The sequence below is a fragment of the Rhinatrema bivittatum genome, chromosome 7 (genome assembly GCF_901001135.1).
Source record: "Rhinatrema bivittatum chromosome 7, aRhiBiv1.1, whole genome shotgun sequence".
Lineage (NCBI taxonomy): Eukaryota > Metazoa > Chordata > Amphibia > Gymnophiona > Rhinatrematidae > Rhinatrema > Rhinatrema bivittatum.
In genome coordinates, this window is record NC_042621.1 from 242946817 (window position 1) to 242972962 (window position 26146).

The 26146-nt window shown below is 46.9% G+C and overlaps 2 protein-coding genes across 4 annotated transcripts in view; one reads left to right on the forward strand and one right to left on the reverse strand.

Annotated features, from left to right (window-relative positions):
- GLRX3 (glutaredoxin 3) overlaps positions 1-9014 on the reverse strand; it is a 197430-nt gene extending 188416 nt beyond the window's left edge. For both annotated transcript variants that reach the window (XM_029609995.1, XM_029609996.1), the window contains exon 1: positions 8730-9014. The gene's annotated coding sequence lies outside the window, so the exon portion shown is untranslated. The remainder of the gene's footprint in view (positions 1-8729) is intronic.
- C7H10orf143 (chromosome 7 C10orf143 homolog) overlaps positions 8220-26146 on the forward strand; it is a 40443-nt gene continuing 22516 nt past the window's right edge. Inside the window, exons 1-2 of one of the 2 annotated variants that reach the window (XM_029610000.1) lie at positions 8220-8716; positions 16896-17027. The gene's annotated coding sequence lies outside the window, so the exon portion shown is untranslated. The remainder of the gene's footprint in view (positions 8717-16895; positions 17028-26146) is intronic. The other variant, XM_029609999.1, reaches the window with a different exon arrangement.

The window sequence follows — 26146 nt, forward strand, 5'->3', positions numbered from 1 at the left end:
GCCTCAGGGATCTGTATTGGGACCCTTACTGTTCAATATATTTATAAATGATCTGGAAAGAAATACGACGAGTGAGATAATCAAATTTGCAGATGACACAAAATTGTGCAGAGTAGTTAAATCACAAGCAGATTGTGATAAATTGCAGGAAGACCTTGTGAGACTGGAAAATTGGGCATCCAAATGGCAGATGAAATTTAATGTGGAAAAGTGCAAGGTGATGCATATAGGGAAAAATAACCCATGCTATAATTACACGATGTTGGGTTCCATATTAGGTGCTACAACCCAAGAAAGAGATCTAGGTGTCATAGTGGATAACACATTGAAATCGTCGGTTTCAGTGTGCTGCGGCAGTCAAAAAAGCAAACAGAATGTTGGGAATTATTAGAAAAGGAATGATGAATAAAACGGAAAATGTCATAATGCCTCTGTATCGCTCCATGGTGAGACCGCACCTTGAATACTGTGTACAATTCTGGTCGCCGCATCTCAAAAAAGATATAATTGCGATGGAGAAGGTACAGAGAAGGGCTACCAAAATGATAAGGGGAATGGAACAACTCCCCTATGAGGAAAGACTAAAGAGATTAGGACTTTTCAGCTTGGAGAAGAGACGACTGAGGGGGGATATGATAGAGGTGTTTAAAATCATGAGAGGTCTAGAACGGGTAGATGTGAATCGGTTATTTACTCTTTCAGATAGTAGAAGGACTAGGGGACACTCCATGAAGTTAGCATGGGGCACATTTAAAACTAATCGGAGAAAGTTCTTTTTACTCAACGCACAATTAAACTCTGGAATTTGTTGCCAGAGAATGTGGTTCGTGCAGGTAGTATAGCTGTGTTTAAAAAAGGATTGGATAAGTTCTTGGAGGAGAAGTCCATTACCTGCTATTAGGTTCACTTAGAGAATAGCCACTGCCATTAGCAATGGTTACATGGAATAGACTTAGTTTTTGGGTACTTGCCAGGTTCTTATGGCCTGGATTGGCCACTGTTGGAAACAGGATGCTGGGCTTGATGGACCCTTGGTCTGACCCAGTATGGCATTTTCTTATGTTCTTAAATTAAGATAAATATGAAATAAAGGTAGCCTGAGAGAATTCAACACACTATCCTTATTAACTACCAAACAAACATTAAGGTACCTTAGGTGTGGGAGTCTAGAAATGCTCTCAATTGGGATGGTTCAAAATACACATAGGGGTGGATTTTAAATGCCCTGCGCGCGTAAATCCGGGCGGATTTACGCGCGCAGGGCCCTCACGCGCCGGCGCGCCTATATTGCATAGGCCGCCGGCGCACGCAGAGCCCCGGGACGCGCGTAAGTCCCGGGGCTTTGTCAAAGGGGCGGGGAGGGGGCGTGTCGGGGGCGTTCCCGAAACGACGTGGCGTTTCGGGGGCGGGCCCGGGGGCGCAGCGCCAGCCCGGGGGCGTGGTTGAGGCCTCTGGACCAGCCCCCGGGTCGGGTGACGGCGCGCCAGCAGCCCGCTGGCGTGCGCAGATTTACGTCTGCTTTTAGCAGGCGTAAATCTGCCAACAAAGGTAAGTGGGGGTGGGTTAGGTAGGGGAAGGGAACAGGCAGCGCGCGCAGGTTGCACAAATGTGCACCCCCTTGCGCGTGCTGAACCCGGATTTTATAAGATACGTGCGGCTACGCGCGTATCTTATAAAATCCAGCGTACTTTTGTTCGCGCCTGGTGCGCGAACAAAAGTATGCGATCGCGCAATTTTTAAAAATCTACCCCATAATTTTGATCGTGAAATCTTATGCAGCATTTACATGGGAAACGCAGGTGAAACTGCACTCCCTTCTGCAAAACTTCTGATCCCATCGTGAGAAATAACTTTCTCCTAGCTTGAGTAGTTTTTTATTAAATCTGGATTGCACCAAACTTTATGCCCGTAGAACAGAGCTTGACTGTTTCTAAAGAAATGTCTGAAGAACATTTTTGTCCATCAAAAATGCGAACGATACTAGCAACGGTCTCCTTCTCGCCACAATTATCTCTTGTGAAGTCTCAGGCAATGCAGTTACATCTAATGGCGTTACAGATTCCTCCAAGTTTTCAGGATTGACTTCAGCACATGGAAGGTAATATGCTTTAATTACTACTGGCTTCATAGCATCAGGCATCTTCAATGTCTGTGAAATATATAGTCTAAAGAGTTCCAATGGGAAATACTGGCAGATATTCACTTTTAAATGACTAAACAGTAAGGGGTAGATTTTAAGACCTGCGCGCGGACGTAGATATGTGCGCTGAACCGCACTGCCTTCCCCCGTTCCCTACCCATCCAACCCCACCTTGCCCTAACTCCCCACCCCCTACCTTTTTCTTCGTTTCTCTTTTGTCTAAAAACTTACTTCAGCCCTGGGCAAATGGCTGCTGTGCCTGGAGCCTCTGACCCCGCCCCCCCCCCCCCCCGGACCGCCCCACCCTGCCCCTTTTTGCAAGCCCCGGGACTTAGACGCGTCCCGGGGCTTTATGCGCGTCGCCAGGCCTTTTGAAAATAGGCCCGGCGCACGTAACCTTTGAAAACCCAGCCCTAAGGCTTTAATTATTGTTTAAAATCAAGAGTGAGCAACTCCAGTCCTTAAAGGCCCCAAACCGCACACATTTGATGCAGTACGTATGCAAATCCATCACCTGCATATTCATTAGGGATATCCTGAAAGCCCTACCGGTCTGACACCCTTGAGGACTGGAGTTGCCTACCCCTGCTTTAAATGATTAACAATTTATCTCTTTACTGGTGCCTACCACTAGGCCAAGGGAAACAAACTGCCACTAAGGGTGGACCTGGGCAAAGTAGACCACTTATTTGGGCCAGCAGAAGGAGTCACCACTCGAGTTGGGCCTGGATATAAGAGTTTTGGGGAGAAAAGAAAGGAGGAATGAAGAGAAGGTTGGAAAATGGTGCAAGCAAAAAACAGGAAAACAGCAAAAGAAAAATAAGCCAAAAAAAATTAGAATTGAAAAATGCTCTAAAATATTCTGGCCTCTAAAAATATTGGCTGGAACCTAAAGTTTTTTTTAACATTTTCCACACTTGCCAGATTTAACTATTTGCCAGAGTAGCAACATAAAATGCTACAAGCCAACCAGGATATCAGCATCCACTTCACATATGTGTAACCCTTGCTTGGGGGTTTAAGCCCCAAGGGTACACAAACATTTTTTCTCTTCAGTGCGTGCATCTGACTAGCACTTACTCCCATGCTTAACTCGCTATCCCAGGGTGGATTGTGTGATTGTGTGTGTGTGAGTGATTGCGTGTGTGAGTGAGAGAGTGAGAGAGTCCAGACAATGGTGTGATATTCCATGTGCTGTAAGTAGTTGCATCCCAAGGGGTGAGAAGCTGGGGCAAACCAGCAAACTTTATTTTAACATATAGGTCTTAAAATAAAGTTTACTGATTTTGCAACAATTAAAGTCCAATTTATCCATAATATTGAAGTTACAGCTGACTGATGGTACAGATGTGATTTTCTCTTTAGAAAAGTGTCCTTTATTTCAGGCATCTGGATGAAGCTTCCCATGGTGGTGGTAAGTGCACAAAGCTCTCACAGTGGCTAAATAAGAATCCTATTGGTGAGGCCCCCTCAAACACAGAAAAAAACAATCCTGCCTGAATCCATCTCATTCTTGGACACCCAGCCTGTCCTGGTCACATAAGTGGAGATCCAACTGGGGTCTCCCGGTCTTGATCATTCACCTTAGTTTTGTTGTGGGTACGTCTCTTGCAGGAAAAGTCTCTAGAAAGAGGAGATCAGGCTATCTCAGCTCAGGATCCCCGTGGGGAGGACTGAGTCAGAAAAAAAAGCCTCCCTACAAAGCAATTGTCCAAAATACTTTTAAGAAAAACTGGATACATCTTCAGCCATCTAAATCTCTCACAGAAGGAACTGTCACTGGCCTTACTTATTTAGGGAGCAGGGTAGAGCTCACGGGTCTTCAGTCCTTTGAAGAGAGAGCCCCAAAGGGGTTCCGGAAAATCTCATTCTAATAACTAATGGAAGAGGGACCCTCTGGCAGGGAGTGCACAATGAAAGATCTCTTCAAAAATAAAGGTCATGAGGAGGCTGGGAGGCCTCACCAGAAAGTGTTGACAAAAGACATCCTCACTGTTAAAGAGGCTTTCCAAAAACTGAGCACACAGGATATGGCTGCACTAAATAGGTTGAGGCGTCCAATCCATGCCCTCCAGGTTGGGAAGGGCAGAGAGGGATGGAAGAAGACTCATAGATATAAAAGGATCTAAGCAGGGACCTAGGGCCACCCAGTGGCTGACCCAAGGCAGCACCACACATAAGTGTGCCTAAAACAATAACGGCAGAAGCAGCATAACACCTACTGGCCAGTTCAAGTGCTGCAGTGAATGCAGCATCCAAGAACATTCTATTCTGATCTCTTAGCATAAGCGTTCACTATTAGAGTCTGCTTCTAACCCTAGAGGTGTAGGAAGAAATCAGGAAATAAACAAACAGTGAAAGATTCCTAAAATAAAGGATAGGCTTTTCATCTCAAACTACTGTATCTGAAAACGAGAACAAAATCTGGTATTATGGATTCCAGAATAGACTCTGCATACATGGAACAGGTATCAAAGGATCTATTCCATACTCTGCAATGGCTGTCCCAAACAAGCAGGTGCTAATTTAGATACCCATTCTTGCTGTCACCCTATTTTGGATCTCAGAATACCTTTTATCTACTACCCAGATGTTGGGCTAAAACACGGATAGCTGTAACAGGCAGGTGCTGAGACTTCCTGTAGCCAACAATAGTTTTCACTCACTCGCAGGACAATGCAATAATCGTGTGTTAAGAAGCTATGTGCTTGTCAGCGCATAGTTTTAACGCGCAGATTTAAAGATTTTTTTTAACTCCCAATGCATTAAGCATTGCTAGTACACTGGAAGTTAAATTGTGCCTAAAATTAGTTAAAATGTGTGTTCAGCACAGGCTGAACACGCATTTTAACTCTAGGTAAGGAGGGGGATGTAGAGCTGTCTATCACAGCCTTATTAACCTGTGCAAATGATAGCAGAAAGGCCTAACATTTCCCTAACATTGGAAAGTTTACTCCACCTCTTTTCAGCTAGGAAAATATTCCAGCACACCTCTCTGCATTGACTGGTAATGCTCAATGTCCTCATTAGCATGGGATTTCCATGGAAGGTTGCCAAGCATTACTCACATTTTGTGCACATAAAACTCCTTCCTGAAACAGCCGCAACCTTTACATGCACAAAATGTACATTCAAATGAGAGCTAAACTGTGCTTTTGGCTGAATGCACCTTTCTGCATCAGCCTATCTATTCTTCTTGCCTCCTTTCTGAATTACATGGGTTTCTCCCATTTTATGTCTGGGGTGGACATGCTTAATGCATAAGAACATAAGAAATTGCCATGCTGGGTCGGACCAAGGGTCCATCAAGCCCAGCATCCTGTTTCCAATAGAGGCCAAACCAGGCCACAAGAACCTGGCAATTACCCAAACACTAAGAAGATCCCACGCTACTGATGCAATTAATAGCAGTAGCTATTCCCTAAGTAAACTTGATTATTAGCAGTTAATGGACTTCTCCTCCAAGAACTTATCCAAACCTTTTTTGAACCCAGCTACACTAACTGCACTAACCACATCCTCTGGCAACAAATTCCAGAGCTTAATTGTACGCTGAGTGAAAAAGAATTTTCTCCGACTAGTCTTAAATGTGCTACTTGCTAACTTCATGAAATGCCCCCTAGTCCTTCTATTATTTGAAAGTGTAAATAACCGATTCACATCTACTCGTTCAAGACCTCTCATAATCTTAAAGACCTCTATCATATCTCCCCTCAGCCGTCTCTTCTCCAAGCTGAACAGCCCTAACCTCTTCAGTCTTTCCTCATAGGGGAGCTGTTCCATCGCCTTTATCATTTTGGTTGCCCTTCTCTGTACCTTCTCCATCGCAACTAACAATTCCCAATTGTTAGTTGCGATTCTCTAACAATTCCCCCCATACATAATTTGAGCAAGGCTATATGCCTCGTTATATGAGTTATATCGTTTGTTTGGTTTTCTATTTATTGTACTAAGTTATTGTTCACTACAAGTTCATGTTACTGTTTAAATGCGTTAGATGTAACAGGTTGTTATAAATGTAAACCGGAGTGAAGGCATTTTTTTGCTATACTTCGGTATATAAAAACTCCTAAATAAAAAATAAAAACTATATCTTTTTGAGATGCGGCGACCAGAATTGTACACAGTATTCAAGGTGCAGTCTCACCATGGAGCAATACAGAGGCATTATGACATTTTCCATTTTATTAACCATTCCCTTCCTAATAATTCCTAACATTCTATTTGCTTTTTTGACTGCGACAGCACACGGAGTCAACGATTTTAAAGTATTATCCACTATGATGCCTAGATCTTTTTCATGGGTGGTAGCTCCTAATATGGAACCTAACATCATGTAACTACAGCAAGGGTTATCTTTCCCTATATGTAATACCTTGCACTTGTCCCCATTAAATTTCATCTGCCATTTGGATGCCCAATCTTCCAGTCTTGCAAGGTCCTCCTGTAATGTATCACAATCTGCTTGTGATTTAACTACTCTGAATAATTTTGTATCATCTGCAAATTTGATAACCTCACTCGTCGTATTCCTTTCCAGATCATTTATATATATATATATCGAAAAGCACCAATCCAAGTACAGATCCCCGAGGCACTTCACTGCCCTTTTCCACTGAGAAAATTTGGCCATTTAATCCTACTCTGTTTCCTGTCTTTTAACCAGTTTGTAATTCATGAAAGGACATCGCCTCTCATGAGGGTTTTTGTCAAATGCCTTCTGAAAATCCAAATACACTACATCTACCGGTTCACCTTTATCCAAATGTTTATTAACCTCTTCAAAAAAATGAAGCAGATTTGTTAGGCAAGACTTCCCTTGGGTAAATCCATGTTGACTGTATTCCATTAAACCATGTCTTTCTATATGCTCTACGATTTTGATCTTGAGAATTAGTTTCCACTATTTTTCCTGGCACTGAAGTCAGGCTCACTGGTCTATAGTTACCCGAATTGCCCCTGGAGCCCTTTTTAAATATTGGGGTTACATTGGCCACCCTCCAGTCTTCAGGTACAATGGATGATTTTAATGATAGGTTACAAATTTTAATAGATTAGAAATTTCATTTTTTAGTTCCTTCAGTACCCTAGGATGCATACCATCTGGTCCAGGTGATTTGCTACTCTTTAATTTGTCAATCTGGCCTACTACATCTTGCATGCTGGAGCCCTGTACAATTTAACAGCACAGAGATTATTTGAACTGAACACTGGAGATCCAACTATGATGCCAGACAAAAGTGGAAGAATGAAGCAGACCCAGGGGAGCTTCCATTAGGCAAATCTGGCAATTGCTTAGAGCACCAAACATTTTTTTTTTGGGGGGGGGGGGGTGCAAAATTCAGCTTGTACAAGACCCAAAGGGATGTTGTGCCAAAACCATTACTGCCAAAGAGTGCTGTGCTGGAACTACTACCACTGATAGGAGTAAGGGCTATGAAGTATTGGAGGTAAATGGTGGGGTTTGCCTAGGATGCCAAACACTCTAGCATCAGACTTCCCGGAGGGGACAAATTTAAAACACAAAACAGGCTTGTGGTTGGGTAAAGCCAGTGTCTCTCAATACTAGTGGGCAATGACTGCATTCCTATTTAAAAGAGCTTTGTCATAACACAAATTAAAGGAAGCCCTTTCTAACAGAACAGTGCAAATATTTACTTTTCTGCAGTAGGCATTTTTCAAGTGGTTTCAAAAAGGTTTTGTTTTTTTGTTTAGTTTTAAAACTACAAAAGGTTTTCTTCATAGAAAAGAAAAATGTTTCATATGAAAGTTTAAAACTACAAAAGAAAATGTTTTTGACCATGTCGATGCACATTTTAAAATATGAAGTTGGAAATACATCGTGGGAAAGATTAACTGCACACCACACTGTACGGGGGGGGGGGGGGGGGGGATTCCTGGAAAAATATCTGTGCGCCGCAACAGTGACGGCTAATCTCTTAGGCTAAAAAAATAAAAATGCGTCCTCCGTAGCATTAATTCCGGATTCCGCTCTCCTTAGAAAAAATCTCATTTTAGCAAACACCCTGCCTCCAAACCCAAATTGCTCCCACATTTACTTAAATGGAGATCGCTGGAAACCGACCCGGCGCATTCCACGGTTTCGACAGCGGCCGAGGAACTCGAGCGCGCCGGTTTCGAGTGCCCCCCCCCCCCCCACCGGTCGCGAGCTCCCGGAGGAGGCCGGAGCGCTGGGCGCAGCTTTACTGACAAAAGCTCAGGGCGGGAAAGCACAGAGGGGACTGCGGCTTGTGCGATTCCGCCAGTCCTCAGCTCGGCCTTCCCTGCTCCACCGCAAACGACACCCCTCCTCCTCCCAATCTGCGAAATACTACGCTAATAAGAATTGTATCAGCAAGCTTTCCGCTATGCAGGCTTTGCTCAGGGGGGCGCAAGTACTTGGCAAGCCCGTCCCCCCTCTCCTTCTTCCTCATTCACTGCCGGTTCCCCAGGCCCGACTCTCCGGCCCGGCCTGCAACCCCACTCCATAGCCGCACGAGCCTTCCGCAAACCCCAGCGCTTTCCTATCGCCCCGCACCGGTTCTGAACCGGTCCCCTTCTCCGGAGGACGACGAGGTGAGTCGCTTACTTGCAAGTTTTGCGAAGCAGCTCCTCAAACTGTCCAGCAGAAGCTACCTCCACCAGAGCCGCCATGCTGCCAGAGCTGAGAAAGCGTGAGCGAGCGAGCGCCGGCGACCGGCAGCTTCCTCCGCCGCCGCAACCAGGGAGGGAACTGCAGCTGCGGGGCAAAAAAATGTAACGAGGAGGCGCAGCGTGCCCCCTCAGTTTGATTATGTTTAACTAAATTAAACACATTGCTCAATTTCACGTGCCAAACTCTTAGAGGGTTATATTTAGCATTGTAGATTATGGCAGATGAAGGTGAATTGGGCCATCCAGCCTGCCCAGTTAATCCTGTTCACACTGCTAAAGATATATCCCAGCTGCCCGGCCGTAGAACTTTGCTAGAGGATATCACTCCTTATGGAAATCAGTATTTGTTAACTTCCTCACTGGATCTCTACAATCCAGGTTCCATACTTAATCCCATAGGTTTAATCCTCCTGTTTGATTAATGGTTGTAACCTCATCCCGTCCCCAGTGGAATCAGATGGCAGGGACTTGTTAACCCTGGTCCCCGGGGCATATTGTATAATGTCTGTAAAGAAAAAAAAGACCAAGAAAAAAGAATCATATTCAGTTCATAGCTAGGAAAGCCCTACATTTGTTATGCCCTCTTTGCCCATCCACATGTGCATAGCAGCAACAATGCAGAAGCTTCTGTGCAGCCTAGGGCCAGAGCAGGGTTGCCAGGTTTTCATGAAAGAACAAGCCCAAAACACGAGATTAAAACTACTTTTATTAGAAGGTTTTTATATGCAAAAAAAACCCCACTTAAAAAATACTTTTCTGAGTGTAATGGAAGAAATACAGTGGCTTGCAATAATATTTAACCCCCTAAAATGTCCATCAGATCATTGTAGATTACATGAAATTACACAGATTGTTCCGGACAGTATGCACTAAAAGTAAATGTTTTAACTCACAATTCATTATTCAGTAATGGTTTCTATCTAGCCACCTTCCCATGCAGGCCAGTTGTATGGTTGACTGGTGCACCACCACCACTCCAGTCTCAGCCACTGAACGCTGTAGCTCCTTCAAAGTTAAAAATAAAAAAGAAACACAATGGCCCCTCACACTCATCCCCTACCCCCAAGCACCTGTCCGGCCACCACACACTCATCCCCTCCCCCCCCCCCCCAAGCACCTGTCTGGCCACCACACACATCCCCCCCCCCCCCCCTCCAAGCCGTGTCTGGCCACCACACACTCATTCTCCCCCCTCCCCCAGCACATCTGGCTCCCCTCAAACTCATTCCTCCTCCCTTCAGCATTCAAGCCTGTCTTGCTGCATAAAATCTTCCTTGGTCACCAAACAGGCCGATACAGTAAGGGCGCGGAAGAAAAAGTGCGGCAGTGCCGGGCGCCCGCTCGTTTGCCACGCGCACAGTTCGGATCACATACCGCTCGATACAGTATTTAAATTAGACGCAAATGCAAGCCGCGTCCAAAGCGCGTCCATGAAGCATCCATGAAGCGCAATGCATTTTACTGTATAGAGTGCTATACAGCTCCTATACAGTATCCTGGGTGCGCTGGTACCTGTCATTTCAAATGTCATTTCAAATGACATTTGAAATGACAGGTACCAGGAAGTGGATGGGTTCCGGCGCCTCGCTGAACGACCTCCTGCTGTCGATCTCCTGCCGGCGCCATTTTCCGTACGAAAACGATTCGCGGCGGGAAATCGCTCCCTGACCCCCGCTGGACCTCCAGGAACTTTTGGCCAGCTTGGGGGGGGCCTCCTGACCCCCACAAGACTTGCCAAAAGTCCAGCGGGGGTCCGGAAGGACCTCCTGCCGTCCAATCGTGTTCGTCTATGGCCGCCGCCATTTTTCGGCGCCATTTTGGAAAATGGCGCTGGCTGAAGACAACAAGATTCAGTAGCAGGAGCCCGTTCCGGACCGCTGCCGTTCCGGACCGCCGCTGGACCCACAGGTTATTTAAGTCATTTGGGGGGGGTTCGGGAGGGTGGGGGATTTAATTTAAAGGGTCGGGGGTGGGTTTTAGGGGGTTTTAGTGTGCCGGCTCACGATTCTAACGATTTATAACGATAAATCGTTAGAATCTCTATTGTATTGTGTTCCATAACGGTTTAAGACGATATTAAAATTATCGGACGATAATTTTAATCGTCCTAAAACGATTCACATCCCTAATAACTATTTGCCTGACTAACTGCCAATATTCCCGACACACTTTATGAGAACCGTGTATTAGCTGGGTACATTCAGCAGTGCAACGTACCACTGCATATCCCAGCCAAGTAAGCCAGATAGGTTTGTCCCGTTAACTAACTCAGCCAGAAAGCAGCTGAATATCTACCCCATGGTGTACAAATTTGTGTGCAGTGTTCTTCGAAACACCATTCCATGTTCCTTTTCTCATGCATGCTTATTTGACAAGCTGTGTGCACAGTTTACAGAGAATATTGGTGTCGGATATGTAAGTGAGAAAAGGATCATTGTGAGGAAGAGTGTGAGAGTAGATCCTCCAGCCTCCCTTACCTGATCCAGAGTCCTCATCCTTTCTCCTCCGTGCCATACAAGCCCCCCTTCCTCCCTCTTCCCTCTGCTCCTAATTCCCCCTCCTCTCATCCCCTCGACCCCACTTCCACCTCCTATCCCTCTGCCCCTCCCCCTGAGATCCCTTCTCCACCTTTCTCCAAGATCTCCTCCCCTAGAGTGAGAGGTGCAGGTGGGCAAGTGTAGGTGCAGGGGGGATTGAAAGGGATGTGGGGGGGGGGGGGCGAGAAAGTGAGGTGATCCGAGGGCTGTGTGATGTTATTGAGATCGGAGAGTGTGTGGGAGAGACACTGAGTGAGGACCAGAGGGGGTTTGAGCGTGAGAGAAGATCAATATGGGGGGAGTGCTGTGAGTAGATCCTCACTTCAGCTGCTGATCCCAGATCCAACCCTTTCACTTCTCCCCTCTCTGATCCCTCTTCCCTCTCTCCTGTTCTCATTCCCTTTCCTTCTCTCCTTGTGTGCCTCTATCCTCCTCTGTCCCTTATCTCTCTACCCCTCCTGCCTGAGATCCCATCTTCATTTAGAAGAAGTCCTCAACTTAAGGAACTTTTAGTTACAATGATTCAGAGTTACAATGTTTTTAAGTTAACACCCATAATGCAACTTACAATATCTAGTTTGGCTGTAAGAAGCTCGAGCATCTTCCAACAGATACATGGTGTGCTGATGGCCATGAGGCCTGGCAAGATGACATCGGCAGGAAGAATACCAGGACTTCCTCTCCTCAAAACACTATCTGCGCAGTGTCCTTTAAGCATGTCTTGGCACTTTCATCTTCAGAGAAAAAACCAGAAATTATTTAAAATGTGTTTATGCTTTTTACAGTACTATATATTACTAAATTCCGGGTTATTTTGTTGAAAATAAGGTATTGGTCTTTGATGCTGGAACCAATCTTCCATTTATACCATTTCTCTTATGGGACAATGGGTTTCGATTTAAAAAGTTCAGACATAAGAAACGGTTTTCAGGAACCAATTGAGTCTTAAGCCTGAGGACTTCCTGTGCCTCCTTTGAGATCCCCTTTCCCTCTTCTGAGATACCCTCTTTTCCATCCTCAGATCCCTTTCTCTTTCCCTCCTTCCTCCCCAGCTCCAATCACTAAGATCTCTTTTCCTCTAATAAAGAAACAAATTAACTGGACACAGAAATGTCAGAAAATGGCTTTGTATTTTTTTCTCACTCTGTAAAAATATTTTTAATAAGCAACATTATGCAAATTTGCCATTCGATGTCTGTAGAACTTTGAAAGATCTGCTACAGAATTTACTAACACTTGCCACAGATTTTTGAAAATCTGCCATAGGAAACTGGGGCACTGCATATAGAACAGAAATATGTCCTTGTTCCTCTGTATTGTCAGCCCCCTCAAACAGATATCATGACCCTTAATTCCAAGGCTTCCCAAATCTGTTTGCCCAGTTGGGTATTCAGGATATCCACACGAATGTGCATGGAAAAAATTTGCATATATTTGGTCTGTGATGTTTGTAAATCAATATCAGGCATGTTCCTTGTGGATATCCTGAAAACCTGACTGTGGGAGTCACCGAGACAAGATAGGAAAGCCCAGCCTTATTCTATCTTGAACTGCCTTTCAACCTAAATGCTTTTATTATGTCAATTTATACTGAGGAAGGAATATGATGATAGACATTCAAACACTTAGAAATAGTATGTGAAAACTTGAGTTACAGTAAATACCGTTTTGGAGGTGATGAATTTATTCTTTATGTTCTGAAGATACTAGAATTGACCCAAAAGCCTCTTCAAATTAGCTTCCTTATTTTTTCCCTCTTAAAGGTAATCACAGATAGAAACAAGAAGTCTATGTAAGGATTCATCAACACTAGTAGCAATGCTGAGAAAATAAAATGTCTTTTCATGAAGAAGTACCATTTCAAAAACTCCAGAGATGAACAAACATCTCTTGGGACTGACAGATAACATTTTGTTTCAATCCATATGTTCAATCCTTATGTTCTTATATCTTCTCCAATGAAGTGGTATGGTTGCATTATCCACAAAGGAAAAACGGGTGCTCATGATTGAGCGCCCGCTTTCCTAACTCACGCCCATCCATCTCTCCCGGGCGCACGATGCAGTAGGCTAATGAGTTGCTGCATTAAAAAGGAGCTGCTAGGGATTTGCAGCGTGAGACCTTCATACATGTAGTGATTTCTGAATCTCGCTGAAAATCGGTACTCTAATCGTTGGTCTCAAAGTCCTTTACAGTTTTTCAGTTTTATGTCAGTATTTAAAATGTGTGCAAAAAGTCACCTAGAATAGGTGTACTGTAATAGGCAGAATACAAGTAACTGTAAATTAAGTCCCACTTATCTTTTCATGACAACACAATGCCGATCAGTGTTTTGAGGATATCTCTGCATCAGGGAAACTATTCTTAAACGCCTTCACTTCAAGGGAGCTTTACTGTTTCACTCGATATCCATACATACTTTAATGTCGAAGTTCATGAAAGGCATGTGGCATATAAAACCTCTGCTTGCCAAGCTGCTAGTGCTATGGGATCTTAATGTTGTATTAGCTCAACTCATGAAGTCAACTTACAAACCATTAGAGCTGGCTTCCTTGAAGTTCCTCACCTGAAAAGTAGTGTTCCTAGTCGCAATTATCTTCTAGAAGAGTCAGTGACATTCAGGCATTGGTGCATTAGCCACTATACACGCAGTTTTCCCACAACAGAGTAGTGCGCCATACGTATCCCAGGTTTCTGCTAAAAGTAATTTTGGTTTTTCATCTGAATCAAGACATTGTGTTGTTTACATTCTTTCCAAAGAGAACTCAATCACATTCTCAGGCTTCTCAATTCTTTGTCTCCTTTGATCCTGACAGACTAAGGGCCGGATTTTAAAAACTTACACGCATAAAGCCCTGGCCTTACACATGCCGGGCCAATTTTCAAAGGGCTCAGCCACACGCATAAACCCCTGGGACATGTGTAAGTCCCGGAGCTAACCAAAGGGGCGATCCGGGGGGCGCGGCTAGAGGCGCCCGGCACAGCGGCCATTTGCCGCTGTGTCGGGGGATCGTGCGCTGGCAGGGTGCTGGCATGTGCAACTGGCTCCTGCTTCCGAAAGGTAGGTTAACAAATTTGGGGGTATTTAGGATAGGGATAGGGGAAGGGCAGGATAGGGGAAGGGGAAGGGCGGTTAGGCTAGAGGTTGGGAACTGGGGAAGGCCCCGATGTGTCGCCATGCGTAATTGCAGATCTTTTCCCCCCCTTGTGCACGTCGGCCTGGCATTTTATAACATGCGCACATCGTTTTAAAATCTACCCCTATAAGTACTAGGGATGTGCATTCATCTAGGATGAAATAGACAATTTTAACAAAATTGTCTAATTCGTCCTGTTTCAACCACCCCCAAAAATGAAGGAAATTTCCCCGAAATTTTGGGAAATTTCATTTTTCGGGGTTAGCACGCACTAACCCAAAATTTGGGTTAGACGAAATAAAAAACGAACCGCGGGAAATACAAAATTTCCCACAGTTCCCCAATAACGAAGCCAGAAACAATCGGGCCATCCGATACACATCTCTAATAAGTACTGGTTGCTAAGTATACAGGGGCAGATTTTAGAAAAGTATGCACGCACGTACTTTTGTTCGCGCAAACAAGGGTACACCGAATTTTAAAATCTGGGGTCGGCGTGGCAAGGCTGCGCAAAATCGGCAGCCTGCGCGCACCGAACCGCACAGCCTGCTTCTGTTCCCTCAGAGGCCGCTCCGAAATCGGAGCGGCCTCGGAGGGAACTTTCCTTCTGCCTTCCCCCACCTTCCCCTCCCTTCCCCTACCTAACCCAGCCCCCGGCCCTAACTAATTCCCCCCCCTACCTTTATTCCAAAAGTTATGCCTGCCGAAGACAGGCGTAACTTGCGCGCGCCGGGCCGGTTGCCAGTGCACCATGTTCTAGTCCAGGGGCTGGTCCAGAGGCCGCGGCCACGCCCCAGGCTGGAACCACTCCCGCGGCCCCACCCCCGATGACGTGCCGGCCGCGACACGCCCCCCAGGAAAACCCCTGGACTTACGCACGTCCCAGGGATTTGCACGCACCGGCAGCCTATGCAACATAGGCTCGGCGCGCACAGGGGGAGCTTGGGGCAGGTTTTCAGGGGGGGGGGTATGCGCGTATCTTACGCACGTACCATTTTGAAAATGTGCCCCACACTGTTTAACTGGTTAGTAGACTGTATCACACATTGCTGTGCTCTGGCTGGCCTCCAGATCATAGACTCTGTCAAGACTCAACAAAACAGAGGCCAAACCAGGCCACAAGAACCTGGCAAGTACCCAAACACCAAGAAGATCCCATGCTACTGATGCAATTAATAGCAGTGGCTATTACTTAAGTAAACTTGATTAATAGCAGTTAATGGACTTCTCCAAGAACTTATCCCTCAGCAGTCTCTTCTCCAAGCTGAACAGCCCTAACCTCTTCAGCCTTCACTCATAGGGGAGCTGTTCCATTCTCTTTATCATTTTGGTTGCCCTTCTCTGTACCTTCTCATCACAACTATATCTTTTTTTGAGATGCGGCGACCAGAATTGAAGACAATATTCAAGGTGCAGTCTCACCATGGAGCAATACAGAGGCATTATGACATTTTCCGTTTTATTAACCATTCCCTTCCTAATAATTCCTAATATTTTATTTGCTTTTTTGATTGCCGCAGCACACTGAGCCGACAATTTCAAAGTATTATCCATAATGATGCCTAGATCTTTTTCCTGGGTGGTAGCTCTTAATATGGAACCTAACATCGTGTAACTACAGCAAGGGTTAAGGAGTTTTATGGCACCATAGCTGGAGGAAAGTGCCAACCCAATACATTAAAAGAAAAAAACATATATAGTAAACAAACACAGTGTATGCTAAATGGTCAATTTTCAGTGCTGAAACATCAAATAGAAATGCATAATTTTACTATAATGTACTTAATATTTTATATTTACAAGTTGTGAATTCTTATATATCACAAACAGTCAAAATCCTTAACTATAAGGTTGTCTTAAAGAAGACTATTGTACATGTTACCAGCTAACTTTGCTCCATGAAACTTTGATCTTGTTTAATTATGATTATATCAGCTTTTATGAGAAGCAAAACATTCTTATTAGTGTTAGGTTAATTATGGCTCTGTATGTAAGGAAAGACTTTGCACTATTGATTGTAGAGCTCAGTCCATGCAGGCATGTTATGTACACAGTCTTCAGGCTAGCGTGTGATTGTTAGATTAAGCTGCTAGGTGGCAAGCAAGTGTATTCTAAGTAGAAACACAAACTGTCCTATATCTGAGGCAGTGTTTCCAGTTCAGTGATTTAGTGGCTAGATTTGGTGACTTTTGGAAGCTGTTAGAAATTTTAGAACTGTGAAGACAACAGGGAGCTACATTAGCAATTTTAAAACAATTTAGCATAAATCTGGCAATTTTTTTTACAGCTCTTAAATTGCTGTTTGGTTCCTTGCTGATTAAATATGTTTAGAAGCAAGAAAGTATCTATGTGTGTGGGTTGTTGTTGGGTGTTTTTTTTTTTTTTTTTTTTACAGGGCGTCACCTCTTTTTGCTTCCGTCTGATAAGGTATTCATTCCCACCCACCAATTATGTGGGAAGGGCCAGGAGTCAGCAGGAATGTGTAGGACATTGGCAGCTAATGCAAAAGTGCTGAGAACCATGAACCTGAAGGCAACCTTAGTTTCAAGAACAGAAGGGGTAAGTCAGGGGAAACTCTGTGACTGCAACCAAGAAAGGAGGGGAAGGCATTGTGTCTGCATAGACAAGCAGCAGTGTTCACAGTGTGTGCTGCTGGCCAAAGCTTGAAGAGGGGCAATATGCCCGCTGTGGACAAAGCCTGGGAGTGCCCAGAAGAGCAGGGTTACTGAAAGGAAAGGAAGGAAATTAGCTGCTTCAGGTTGAGGAAGGGCAGGCAGTCAGCGCAGGAACTATATGTGATGCTGCACTGCAGTACCTGCTCGAGGGAGTGGTGATTTAGCTGATTGAGTACATGAGCCATAGCAGCAGATTGTGTGTATGTATCATAGATAGAAAGTGTATGTTAAAAAGAGAGAGAGAGAGAGAGACAGTGTGCTTGTTAGAGAGAGTGAGTGTATGTCTGAGAAAGTATGCGTGCCCAAAAGGAAGAGTGTATATCTGTGTGTGTCTGTGACAGAGAGAGAGTGTGAATGAGTGTGAGACATCCCCTACCAATCTAGACCAATTGTAGAGCAACCAGAACTCAAAACGTTCTCAGCTCTGCTGGTACCACAGCACAACAACATGATTCTGGCTACTTTTTACCCTATTTGGAGGTTTTCGCAGTGAGTTACTTTCTTCATGTAGAAATTGGCAGCACTGTCTGTAAATACATGCTGCACTCCATGTAAGTTCATGCCCAGGCCCCGAGCTCCAGCATTAAGCTGTGTTAATGCCTCTCTTCCTCACTACTAGAGGCTACAGCACTCCTTGGCCAGAGAAAGGACAAGGGTGGCTTAGTGACCGGAGAGGACTACAGACACATGGCTCGTCTTGTGGGGGCACTTTTTTTTTCTACTTTTTGCATGAAATAGTAAGTTTCATGTATTTCCACCTCTGAGTGCAAAAGACAGTAGTGATTCCTGAATGGGGTAAATATGATACCGTATATAGTGAGGCACGGCTTCTAAGAGGGGGTGGGGGAGCATTTGTCTCTTTCTATCCAAAAGGCACCAAATAATTTCAAATTTACAGGGAAACCAGCTGCTGTCCCACACTTTACAGGACAGAATGCATGTTTGAAAAGCAGCGCTACTGTGCTGGTGATCAGTGCTAAGTCTAGCTGTGGGTACAGCAGCAGGGCAAGCCCAAGGTCGTAGCAGGGAGGGAAAGAGCTCCACCGCTGCCACAAATACTGATCCTGCTTCTCTTTTCCCGTCGATAGCAGGACTGAATTAGCCATGCTGTCATGGGAACTGTCTATCAGGCCCGGGAGGCGGAGCTTCCAAAGTGATGTCAGAGCTTTGCTCTGAGGCCGCACGTGGTTTCCCGTGCTCGAATCGACTCTCCTCAGTCTGTTTTTCCGCATGTGGGATCGCACGAGGAGCTTCAGACCTCCTCAGTTTTTCGTCAAAAAAGATCAAAGAAGAAATCAAACACCAAAAAATGAAAAACCCACGGTAGGAAGGAGGTTCCCCGACCCTCAAGGTTCAAACCCTGCACATGTGAGAAGGTCATGTGCATTACCAATGGACATGACTGCTGTTATCGGTGTCTGGGCCCAGACCACCTGATAACAACCTGTCCACAATGCAGTCGGATGTCCCAGAGGGCGCGCCAACAAAGAGCGGACAAACTCCTAGCACTGAAACTAGGCCGCGGGGGGTCATACGCTCCCCCATCTGAAGCTCGATCTTCTCCGCATCCGGCCTCATCGGCGCCCCCTCCACTGCGTCGAGCAGCCTCCGTGGAGCCCTCCACCTCCAGGCCTGGGGGTAAGCACGGGTAGAAGAGTCGACCGGAAGCGTCCCGAGGTCGAGACCCGACCCGGACCAAAGCCCGGAGCCGAGAAGCGTCATCTGCGTCGCAGCGGCGACCGACAACGGAGCCACGGGCACAGGAACCATCAGCACCGAAGTCTACGATGCACGATGCAGATGATGCCAAACGCACCGTCTCAGCCACCGACGCACTCGTCGAAGCTGCCGGAGAAGAAGAAACCACGCCATGCGTTGACCGTGATGCCGACGCATCGGCCAAAGCAGGGTACCACGGCACCGACGGCAGCACCATCGAGACAACCTCTCCCGTCGACACATCAGTGCAAAACGACGCACACTGAGTCGACCTCACGAGAGGACGCGAAGCGGACGACACATTTGCCATCTGCTGCTGAAGATACGTCAAGGCCATTGACGATGTCATCTGCTCTGCCCGCAAAAAAGCAGAAAAGGGACGAGGGACACCAATCTTCCGACCCCCACCCTAGAGCTGACCAACACACATCACGTGGCCATGCTCTGTTGTCTCTGGAACTGAGTTCACCAGCCTCCTTCCCTACATCGGAAGAAGACCTGGTCCCACTAACATCTTCTCATTCCCCCTCATCAGCTTCTTCGTCTCTCAGAGTATACTCGGACATGTCCTCTGCCTCCAAACACCGTACCAGAGGAGATGTGCTGCAAGAACCACTTTCCAAAAAACGCAAGCTGTCGGAAATCCTGCATACCCGCACATGTCACAGACCTGCTCCAGACTCTGATATCCTGCTAAGGGCAGTACCACGTCCGGCGGTACCACTGCGCTCACCCATGCCTCCGCAAACGAAAGAAGCGTTTTTCAACTTATCACAGGCGTTAACGGGGTTTTTTTAAATCATGCAGGCTTCCTACCAGCTCCCGGCTATATCCCCCAGCACAGGGGCACCGTCTCCACAAACGTCAGTGCACTCCACACCAACACGTCCAAATTCATCGCCAACCCCGGTACTGGTGCCATCACCTTAGGATTTTCTGCCCTGACCAGTGTCGCCAGGTGGGCAGCCTACATCTCCAGACTCATCCACTGAATATATCCCTCCGATCCGGCGGAGGAATCCGCAGAACTATATTCCCCGCCGGAATATCACCTATCCCAAGTTTTTGGAAAAGATGGGCAAGGTTTTGAATTTAAATATTCAGAAGGTTCAATCCACTGGTGCTCCCTGATGTGCTTGATGGTTTTCAGTATAACATCGTGTTGTAACAGTGAAGGGAGGAGCCCCGAAGGTTGTTTGTAATATTCACACATTACTACCATTCATTCTTTGGTTTTACCTATGGAGAGAAGGGGGGGGGAGGGGGGGAGAAAATTACAGTTGTATTTTCCTGGTATCTCATGCTTTATGATGGTTTTCCTTTTCTACCTGCGGTATATCTCCGCCTATGGTGGCGCTTTATATGCTGATTCTGTTCTGCCTGTATACCTGTTATTATGGGCCTCATTTTCCAAGCACTTTACCGCGTGCGATAAATTCGCAAATCACGTTAACAGCTGTTAACGCGATTTGCGAATGCAAATTAGGTATTTGGTATTCAGGGGGGTTAGCGCGGCTAATAACTACAACTCAAACCTCGCGTTACGGGCCTGAAAAGGATATATAGATATATATATGAGAGAGAGAGAGAGAGAGAGAGAGAGAGAGAGAGAGAGAGAGAGAGAGAGAGAGAGAGAGAGAGAGAGAGAGAGGGAGAGAGAGAGAGAGAGAGAGAGAGAGAGAGAGAGAGAGACTTACTATAGTGCCTATGCCCTACATAGGTATTTTAACCCCTATGGGAGGGCCACCTACTAACTCGGGGTGGGGATTAGGTATGAGCATCGGGGGTTGGGGGCCACTTTCGCATTCCACATGAGACCTACGGACAGAACAGTGGTCTCTAGTGCAGATTTGCTGGCCGTCGGAGTGAGGACGCTCACTCCAAGAAGTGGTTTGGGCAACGTTCTCTCTACCTAGCTTGATGGACACTCTACCTGGGCAACAACATGCTAGGTGGAGAGAATGTTGGCCAAATCTCCGCTTGGAGTGAGCGTCCTCACTCCGACGGCCAGCAAATCTGCACTAGAGACCACTGTTCTGTCCGTAGGTCTCATGTGGAATGCGAAAGTGGCCCCCAACCCCCGACGCTCATACCTAATCCCCACCCCGAGTTAGTAGGTGGCCCTCCCATAGGGGTTAAAATACCTATGTAGGGCATAGGCACTATAGTAAGTCGCTCTCGCTCTCGATTTTTCCCCACTGCACGAAAGAAGCCTCATTTGCATTGGTAACGCCCCCTAATGCGTTACCAATGCGATATTGGAAAATAAGGCCCTATGTTTGTTGGTTTGAGATTCAGTCACTGTTACATTTATAATAAATTTTTAAATGATAAAAAAAAAAATATTCAGAAGGTACCAGATCCTAGGGCTGAAACCCTAGGGTTGTTGAAGATCTTCGACCTTCCAGCAGAACTGACAGCGCTGCCGGCACACACGGTACTAAAGTCCTTGAAAGATCCTGGGAAACACCCTTCTCACTACCTGCAGTCTCGAGAAAAACCGACCTGAAATTCAAAATGCAAAAATCCCCCTACTACACGTCAACTCAGTTACCCCATGCTTCGCTAGTCGTGGAATCAGCAATGGCCAGGGCCAAAAACCCCAGATTCCATTCGTCAACACCCCGGGCCAGGACCTGAAATCTTTGGACAAATTTGCAAAGCGGGCTTTCCAAGCAACTATGCTAGCAGCCCGCATAAACCATCATCAATTCTACATTATACAATATGGGGTAGATTTTCCAACCGCGCGATTGGCGTACTTTTGCTGGCGCATCAGGCGCAAGCAAAAGTACGCGGGATTTTAGTAGATACGCGCGTAGCCGCTAAAATCCTGGATCGGCGCGCGCAAGGCTATCAATTCCGTATAGCCGGCGCGCGCCGAGCCACGCAGCCTACCCCCGTTCCCTCCGAGGCCGCTCCGAAATCGGAGCGGCCTCGGAGGGAACTTTCTTTTGCCCTCCCCTCACCTTCTCCTCCCTTCCCCTACCTAACCCACCCGCCCGGCCCTGTCTAAACCCCCCCCTTACCTTTGTCGGGGGATTTACGCCTCCCGGAGGGAGACGTAAATCCCCGCGCGCCAGCGGGCCGCTAGCGCGCCGGGACGTGACCTGGGGGCGGGTCCGGAGGGCGCGGCCACGCCCCCGGAATGCTCCCGACACGCCCCGAAAACGCCGCGCGGTTCGGGCCCGCCCCCGACACGCCCCCCTCAGAAAACCCCGGGACTTACGCGAGTCCCGGGGCTCTGCGCGCGCCGGTAGGCCTATGTAAAATAGGCTCACCGGCACGCAGGGCCCTGCTCGCCTAAATCTGCCCAAATCCGGGCGGATTTAGGCGAGCAGGGCTCTTAAAATCCGCCCCTATATTTATGAATGTATACAACGTATCAAGGAGTGCTGTGAATCGCAAGCTCAGACACCCGCAGGTCCTGCCCTGGTACAAGACATCGAAGAAGCCATACGACATTTACTACGTACAGTATATGAGAGTTTCGAGACTTCCTCCCGAGCATCCGTGGCCACAATTTCCGCACGATGTGTAGCATGGCTCCGTGCCAATACAATCGGACCAGACGTCCACGACAAACTGGCCAACCTGCCCTGTAAGGGGGATAATCTCTTTGGCTCCAAATTCCAAGAGACGGTAGCTCAACTCAAGGAGCAATCCATGGCGGTGCAGTCCCTCACCACTCCACAGTCGTACCCCTTGTCCCGTGGGTACTATGTCCCACCCCGGCGACAGCCTTTTCAAAGAAGGCCATATCATCCATATGCATCTACCGACCGCCACCTTATCAACCTCCTCCATGGCAGCAAGACCAACAGAACCAAAACCATAGGGGTCGTCAGCAGTCTCAATGACCACAAGCGCAACCACCGGCGGCCTCGTCAAAACCCAACCCCTCTTTTTAGAAGTAGCCTAGCCACCATCACAACTGGTATTAGCGGGTGGAATAACATCCCACATCCAGCAATGGGAGCACATAACATTGAATCAGTAGGTGCTGGAGACTGTCCGCCGGGGATATCGGATTCAGTTCCTGCGCCCACCGCCCCTCCCTCAGCTAACATCCAGAGGGACCAGATCCAACATCACACAATTGGAGAAGGAGGTGTCCGCCTTACTACAACAACAAGCAATTCGCTGTCTCCCTCCATCAACCCACGACAGGGGGTTCCACTCCCCATACTTCCTCATACACAAGAAGTCCAGGAATCTCCGGCCTAGCTTGGATCTACGAGAACTCAACAAATTCATAGTCAGGGAAAAATTCAAAATGATCTCTCTCAAATCCATATTGCCCCTAATTCCACCCAAAGCTTGGATGTGCTCCATAGATCTCAAGGATGCGTACACTCATATTCTGATGCATCCTTCCTTCTGGCAATACCTATCCTTCCAAGTCCATGGCCAGCACTTTCAATACAAAGTACTTCCCTTTGGTCTCTCGACAGTGCCCAGAGTATTCACCAAGTGCATGGCAGTGGTGGTGGCGTTCCTCCGTCAGCAAGGGATAATAATTTTCCCCTACCTCGACGACTGGCTACTAGTGGCGTCCAGCCCCAACACGCTCCTACAACATCTCCAGGATATGATTCGTTGTCTCAACAGATTAGGAGTGATCATCAATTACCAAAAGTCCAATCTGCAACCCACTCAAAGGATTCAATTTATAGGGGCCATACTGGACACAACCAAACACAGGGTCTTCCTGCCGCGTGACAGGAGACTCACTATGCGTCAACTATTCCGACGGCTCCAACTCACAAAATTGCCTTCGGCTCGCAAAATTTTAACAGTCTTGGGGCATATGGCAGCGTCAATTCACGCAGTGTCCAATTCCAGACTTCACATGCAACACATCTAATGGGATCTCAAATGACAATGGAAGCAACATCTCAATCCTTAACGTCAAGAGTGTCATTGACAGACCATGTCCAGGGAACTGGATTGGTGGCTACAAAAACAGATGCTCACCAAGGGAACTCCCTTCCTACTATTACCTCACAATGCGGTCCTCACTACAGATGCCTCCCGCAAGAGCTGGGGAGCACATCTCAACCATTTACAGACACAAGGCCTCTGAAACTGACAAGAACAATTGTTTCAAATCAATCTCCTGGAGCTTCGAGCGATACGATACGCGTTGCGAACCTTTGTCTCCCACCTTTAAGGTCATCACGTCATGGTCTACACAGACAACCAGGTAGCCATGTTTAACATCAACAAACAGGGGGGATTGGGCTCATGGATCCTCTGCCGGGAAGCCCTCACTATACTACTATGGGCCAACCGCCATTTCATTCAGTTGCAGGCAACCTACCTACCGGGCATCTCCAATACCCGGGCAGACAGATTGAGTCGAGTGTTCTATCCACACGAATGGTCCCTCAATTCTGTAGTAGCAGAAGCCATCTTCCGCCGGTGGGGAAGATCAACGATAGACCTCTTCGCCATGGAGTCCAACAGAAAGCTAACTTATTTCTGCTCCGTGTGGCCAAGCCCACACAGGGACGCCCAGGATGCTTTTCTAATTCCATGGACAGAACCATTAATGTACACGTTTCTTCCAATTCCTCTCATCACCAGGACCCTACAGAAATGCATGCAGGACGGCGCGCACCTGATCCTAGTGGCGCCAGCCTGGCCTCGACAACCGTGGTACACGCACCTTCTACAACTATCCATGGAAGAACCATTTCGGTTACCCAATCGGGACGACCTGTCACAAGAAGAAGGTTCCCTCCTTCACCCTCTGCACGCATCCTTACATCTAACAGCATGGAGGTTGAGCGGATCCTCCTATCTGAACAAGGATTTTTCATCTCTGTGCAAGACATGATCTTGGCATCTCGAAAACCGTCTAGACGAGGTAATTATCAACTCAAGTGGAAGCGGTACACCACAGGGTGTGAATCCAAGGGAACAGACCCACTTACCTGCGCCCCAGACATGCTCTTGGCTTATCTGCATACCTTATACGTCTCAGGTCTTGCCACAGCTTTGGTCAGGGTTCACCTCAGTGCGATAGCTGCTTTCCACAGGCTGCATGATGGCCAGCCTATTTCCCTTCACTCAATGGTCTTGCGTTTTCTCTGAGGGCTCACTCACCTTCACCCTCCAGTCTTTCTATTTAACCAGTCAATCGTCCTGCCAACATTCTTTCCCAGGCCCCATTCGCACCAAGGCGAACGAGCACTGCACAGTTTGGATTGCAAGAGAGCCTTAGCCTTCTATCTGGAGCGGCAGAAACCCAGAGACACTTTTTATTTCTTTTGACAAGAATAGGTTGGGATTTGCAGTTGACAAACAGACACTATCCAGTTGGCTAGCAGACTGCATCTCCTTCTGTTATGCCTAGGCAGGGCTGCGTCTTGGGGTCATGTCAAGGCTTATTCTGTCAGAGCCATGGCAACATCGGTGGCCCACATATGAGCAGTTCCCGTGGAGGAGATCTGCAGGGCTACAACGTGGAATTCTCTGCACAGATTCACATCTCACTACTGTCTAGATAGGGATGGCTGAAGTGATAGTAGGTTTGTCCAGTCTCTTCTTCAGAATCTCTTTGAGGCGTAGAACCCAAATCTCCATGCCTAGGGCCCATTGTTTGGGTTCAGGCTGTCTCCCCCTCTGTTGCCAGCAGCATGGGTTCAGGCTGTCTCCCCCTCTGTTGCCAGCAGCCCTTTGGACCCTGGTTGGTGCTTGTTGGTCCCGTTTTGTGTTCGAGAGCAGCCTGTAGTTAGGGATTCACCCATGTGTGAGGACTACATTCTGCTTATCCTCAGAGAAAGCAGAGTTGCTTACCTGTAAAAGGTGTTCTCCTAGGACAGCAGGATGTTAGTCCTTTCAAAACCCACCCGCCCCCCCAAGGAGTTGGATTTCTCCTATTTTTTTGTTTTAATTTTTATTGTAATTCTATGTTACGAGACTGAAGAGGGGCCCCACATGGATGCATGGTATAGGGCATGCTGGGCATGCTCAGTGTGCACAGTCAAAGTTCCAGAAACTTTGACATATGTTTTCTGTGCCGGGCTCCATCCAATGATGTCACCCATGTGTGAGGATTAACATCCTGCTGTCCTAGAAGAATACCTGTTACAGGTAAGCAACTCTTTCTCCTAGATGTCAGTATTGAAAGGGTGTGTGTGATTAACTTGATGAATTACCCGCACAAAGCCCAATGTTTGAAATTTCTCCACTGCCAACTGCATAAATAGTATGCCCACAACTTCTTGTGCGCACAAAATTTATCCAGACAAAAGGGATGTTGATGGAGGTGTTTCA